We start from the raw sequence: 6,000 nt of genomic DNA, 5'->3' as shown, positions 1-6,000 counted from the left end.
TAAAAACTAGAGGTATTCTAGGTGCCCTGTGGGTTTTCAAGTTATTAAGCTTTTAAAGGATGAAGCCTGCCAGCTTGCAGTTTGAAGGCAAGCAGCCAAAAACTTTGAGAGGAAAAAAAATACATGGCCTTAAGGTGCTCACCCAAAAGCTTTGAATTTATCTGATAAACCAGGTCATGACTTGAGGGGAAAGAAATTCTCCTTGTTGAAATAATCAGTTACATTTCCTAACATCTGAGCAGAAGACCCCAGGGAAAAGTAGTTCCCTTTAAATTCAACAGGTTTGCGGATTGTGTCCCTTCACAGGTGTAGCTCTTTGAGACCTTGTAATTAAGAAGAATGAAATCATTTAGGAACGATCTGCATAAGGAATTGGAATGATGGGAAGGATCACACCTGTCAGAAAGGAACTGGTGTTAGGCATATGTAATGATAGCTTGATTCTTAAACTATTGTAAATAGAAATAGAAATGGAGCTAATACATATTACAGAGATATTTCTGGGCTGAGGCTTGAAGGGCAAATAGAGCTTTGCCATTGCATTTGTCGATGGTACTCAAGTAATTTGGAAGGATATTCTCATAGTGTAGTCGTTGTGGGAGCATGGTTTTTTATTTTCTTTCTACATTTTTCCTTTTTCAATACTACAGATACATTCTCAGTTCCCACTATGTGCAAGGAAGTATATCAGGCCCTTTGTTTATTACAAAAATAGGTAGAACATAGTCTCTACTCTCAAATATGAAGTGGTGATAAGGTTTGGCTCTGTGTCTGCATCCAAATCTCATCTCGAATTATAATCCCCAGGTGTGGAAGGAGGGAGGTGATTGGATCATGGAGGCAGTTTCCTCCGTGCTGTTCTCGCGATAGTGAGTGCGTTCTCACGAGATCTGATGGCTTTATAAGTGTTTGGCATTTCCTTCTTCGTTCCTCTTTTTCCTGCTGCCTCGTAAAGAAAGTTCCTGCTTCTTCTTCTGCCATGATTGTAAATTTCCTGAGGCCTCTCCAGCCACGCAGAACTGTGAGTCAATTAACCTCTTTCCTTTATAAATTACCCAATCTCGGGGAAGTTTCTTCCGGCAGTGTGAAAAGGAACTAATACAAATGGTAGTGCCTATCAAATTACAAAGTAGTATAGAATGCCATAAACACTTGGAGAGAGGTATAGGAGATATCATCTGGGAAATGTAAAGGAGATTTTATCATGCTTTTACAAAACTCCTCCATTAAAAGTCACCCTGATTCACGAAGGGCTTCAGTGAGACGGGGTCAGTTAAATTAATTATGGACTTTCCATATTGACTCCATAATTAGTAACAGAGCCAGCTGGGCTCAAGAATCAGAAATAGAAGACTGGTTATTATTTGTATACCCTCCTTTTAAAAATTAATCTCTATGACCCGGAAATTGGATTCCCACAGGCACCCTAATCCCTTAGCCAACCTCTTCAGAGTCCAGCCTGCTGGACTCTAATCTAGTCCCTTAACCCATATATTTGGGCTGTATTTGTGCACGCAGCTTGTTTTGTCATGCTATTCTTTCTTCCTGTGGATGCAGAATCTCTTTATTGCTTTTTTCCTCCTTTCCAGGACATTGGTTCTACTTCTTTTTTCTTGCAAGGCCAGCTACTAATACAGATTTTCTTCTCTCAGAAATATAACTTTTTAATTGCTTATTCATGAGAACTAAAATGTGCAATCCTAAACAAAGATGTCAAGTGATAATTGGAGTCCCCTTTCAATTTGTTATGATCTGGAGTCCCTGAAGAGACAAGCATAGAGAATGCAAGTGATCACTCCAGCAAACTTTCTGATTGTGTGTTCAAGAAAAATGAGATTTGAAAAATACTTCAAATAATTGGTGGCATTTCAGATAGTTTTAAAACTAATTGGAGTGGGGATATTTGCATAAGCATATGGATTTATGTGTAGGGTGATGGTTTCTAGAAGTTGGGAGTATTATAACATTTACCTGATTTACTCTTCTAGCATGGGCTACCTAAATGACCTGCAACTTAATCTAAGTACAAAATTTCTGTCATTCCTGCTTGAGTCATTCAATTGGTTCTTTGATCAATTCATTCCGTTTTCAGTTCTCAAAAGAAAAAAACAGACGTCTTACTTTCTAACATTCCACATGTGGTTTTCATTTTCTTGCACTATTATTAGAATTGGACTAACTTGTAGTCAATGGCAAATCTTTTTTGGAATGTAGTTGGGATAATTAAAAAGCCTTCTGCAGGAAAAAGATCGTATGAAACAATCCTGCTTCTCAATTACATTGTTATTTTTGGGAAAATGGGGCAAGTAATTTTCATTAGTTGACTTGGTGACCAATACTGTTCTCTGGCTGGGCAGCTTCCAGTAATTGAGGTTGTTTTCCAAGAATATCCTAATAATCAGCCACAAAAATATCATCGTTGATTCTCTAGTGGTCATTCTGTTAGGGAGCAACTGGAGACAGCCCCTCATCTCAGAGGTAAAGACATGAAATTTCTCTTAACCAATGAATTAATTTGTTATAAGATGTTATTGTGTGAAAAAGATGCCATCTAATGGGAACAGTTCTTGCAAGTTATGTGCCTTGAGGGGTGTGGTCAGATCCAGAGACATTACCTATCAGTAAGGTTCTTCTCCCTGTCCCAGCCGCATTCTGAGCACTTCATTTTGAGTACTATGGCACTTCATCAGTAGGATTTAAGAGAGAACCCAACTACTCACATTAATATTGCCTCTACCATTCTAGCCTTCAGGCTTCCATATACACCAGTCAACAGCTGGGTCTCAGATCTGGATCTCACTTCTTACCACCCCCCTCCACCCCAACCCCACATACATACTTATAATCTCAGTTACTGTATGTCTGGAAATCAAGTTAATCTCACTATTTCATTTGGTCCCATTCAAGTGAGCCACAAGAAACTCTAGCCTCCCAGTTCATGCCTTAGCACAAGCCACTGTCATTTCACCTGGATGACAGTGGTGGCATTCCGTCTCCCTGCTTTCACCTTATACTCAGCAGCCAGAGTGATCCTTTTAAAGCTGTTACCTATGCCTCTACTCAAAAACTTCTATGGTTTTCCTCTACTTCAATGTAAGATTCATAAGAGTTTTTTTTTTATTATGTTCAGTACTAGCTCTACGATGTCTAGAACAACACCTAGCACATAACGCATGCTCAGAAAATATTTGTCAGAGAAATAAGGAAGGAACAGCTCCCTCCACTCAATGTTCCCTTCAGCTTCCTTAGTCTTTTTATTTATCTAACTTTATCTTTTTTATCTTAACTAAGTCTTTTTTATCCCACATTGCTTATTCTAAAAATAAATATAATGGTAAATGTAGAAAAAATCATGTAAGATTAACAAAAGTCTTGAACCATGCTTTATTCTAAACATGTCCCGTAGTAATAGTTTCTTTCATTGTATCTCTTCCCAAGTCATACCTCTATATCAAACAAATTCTTGATGTTGTCACCACTTGTATTTGTTTCCCGTGGCTGCCATAACAAGTTATCACAAACTGGTGGTTTAAAACAACAGAAACCCATTCTCTCGTATGCTTGAGGCCAGAAGTCTGAAATCAGGATGCTGTTAAGTGCTGCCCTCCCTGTGGGGCTCTAGGGGAGCCTGCTTTCTTCACCTCTTGCAGTTTCTGGTGGTTGCTAGCTCTCTTGGCTTGCAGCCACATTTCTCTGCTGTGTCTTCACATTGACTTCTGTTGTATGTGTCTGTTATCCTTTGTCTCTTTTCCCAGATTTCTTGAGGTATAATTGACAAATACAATTATGTGTATTTAAGGTATACAGTGTATGATTTGATATACATAAGCATTGTGAAATGATTACCACTATCAAATTAACAATTCTATAACCTCACATAGTTACCGTGTGTGTGTATGTGTGTGTGTGTGTGTGTGTGTGTGTGTGTGTGTGTGTCTGTGTGTGTATGGTGAGAACACTTAAGATCTAATCTCTTAGCAAATATAATACAGTATTATTTACTATAGTCAGCAGGATATATGTTGGATTCCCAGAGCCTGTTTCTCTTATAACTGAAAGTTGGTACCTTCTTTCTGTCCCTTATAAGGACACTTTTCATCAGATTTAGGATCCACCCAGATAATGCAGGATGAACTCATTTTAAGATTCTTAACTTAATGGCATCTGCAAAGACTTTCTCCAAGTAAGATCACATTCACAGGTTTCAAGGATTTGATGTGGACATATCTTTTGGAGAGGGTCAGCATTCAACCCACTACACCAGTGTTGAGTTCCTACAGTGACATAAATCTGAATTGCTGGTGTCATTGAAATCCTTAAGTAGTTCTCCATTACCTAAGGAGTCCAGACTCCTCTGCATGTCACAAAAAGAACTTATATCTGACCCTTTCCTAATCCTCCAGGAAAATAGGTTTCATCTTGGCAGACAAACTCCCATGGCCACTCCATTTCAATGATACGTAGAGAGAAAGTAGGGGAGGAGATATCCTTGGGAAAACTGCGCTGCCTGCTTGTCAAGCAGCTAGAGGTAGAGAATATTGGGATTTGTATGCTGTGTAGCTGTGACCACCTGAATTCACTGGTGGCCCAGAAGAGGGATCACAGGGATTAGTTTGCACTTATATTTTTCATCAGATAACATATTAATTAATTGGCAATAATAAATTATTATTGTTTTGTTGAACGAAGTGAATGGATACAAGCATTGAATTTCTGGTTCAATGACTCAAACCCTCCTTTACTCACTAAATGTTTACCTTTTTGCTTCTCTCCCTGGCTGAGGTCCTTTTCTATACATTTGCTTTTGAATTTCTCTTTTGAAAGACCGTACTTGTTTATGTCTCATTCAATTAATTTTTCCAAAAAGTAGCATATCCTCCCTGCTCTTCTCTATTGTCCAGATGTTGCGTCAGTGCAGGATGATAGAAGCAAGGCAGAAATGATGCCAAGTGACAAAGTGTGAAGTGTGAAATTCACGTGTATTATTTTCCCTCTTCTCCCTTTCTCCTAATGCGTTAAAGGTAATAGTCTGAATCAAGGCTCTGAATTTGTTTACTCCTTTCTGACAGAATTAGCTGGGGCAGTTCAGTCTCTCTGATTTATTGTTGAGTCTCATCACTATCCATTGCTTTCAGGCATTTTTTTTTCATTCTCTTAAAAAATTAAAATTGCCCAGAGACATCCTCCATGGTTATTCGGTTTGACAAACTTATCAGAAGATACAGAGCATGGCTTAGAGTAGATCATATTTGTCCTGGTGTATTTGTGACACAATAAGATCAAGATTATGTGGAATTGTTCTGAGTTGGTGAGAGATGAAACCCCAGAAGGAAGCAGAACAGTGGCTGGGTACCAAGGGCTAGTGGTGGGGTGGGCTGCCCCAGTGCAGGCAATAATCAGATGGGGGACATTGTCTTTGGAGAATTTAAAAATAATAATAAAACCAAATAATGTAAGCCTACCTTTTATGATCACTCAGAGCCAATAATTCTAAACAATATCAGTTATAAAATACTTCTCCCAGGGGCAAAATATTTTATTGGTCTAAGTTCCAAAAAATTATTCCAGCTTTGGTTGCATTAAAAAATACAGATGTATAAGATCCAAATTAACATATGTTTAGCACATATTATTTAACAAACATTGTGTTCTACATGGAAAGTATCTCTGCTACCCTATACACATTAGTTGTGTGTTTGACATTCATGAGAATTATTTACTATTACTGCAGGCACTGTTTATCTCTAAGCCGTCCAACACATATTTTTGCATTTAAAAAGTAGATTCAAAATAAGAATAACACAGTGATTACAAAGATACAGTACTTGATCTATGTGATTCTACCATTCTATTTGACCACCTGGAATTTTTTATTTGTGTTTAAGTTGTTTCAAATAAAGTAGCTTTTAAAATCTGTCAGAATCAATGCATAAGAAAAATTTATAGAAAGTATGGCAACTTCTGGAATATATTGTGGAAAAGGAATTTATGTAACTCTGA

General features: G+C 37.9%; 1 long non-coding RNA gene across 1 annotated transcript in view; it reads left to right on the top strand.

Annotated features, from left to right (window-relative positions):
• The first annotated feature begins 883 nt into the window (after positions 1–883).
• Positions 884–6,000, top strand: part of LOC134807202 (uncharacterized) — a 465,560-nt gene continuing 460,443 nt past the window's right edge. Inside the window, exon 1 of the long non-coding RNA XR_010147010.1 lies at positions 884–1,021. This is a non-coding gene — a long non-coding RNA (uncharacterized LOC134807202). The remainder of the gene's footprint in view (positions 1,022–6,000) is intronic.

This window comes from Pan troglodytes, chromosome 8 (assembly GCF_028858775.2).
Source record: "Pan troglodytes isolate AG18354 chromosome 8, NHGRI_mPanTro3-v2.0_pri, whole genome shotgun sequence".
NCBI classification, from domain to species: Eukaryota; Metazoa; Chordata; class Mammalia; order Primates; family Hominidae; genus Pan; species Pan troglodytes.
The sequence above is the reverse complement of the archived record's forward strand: the minus strand, read 5'-3'. Positions and strand labels throughout refer to the sequence as shown.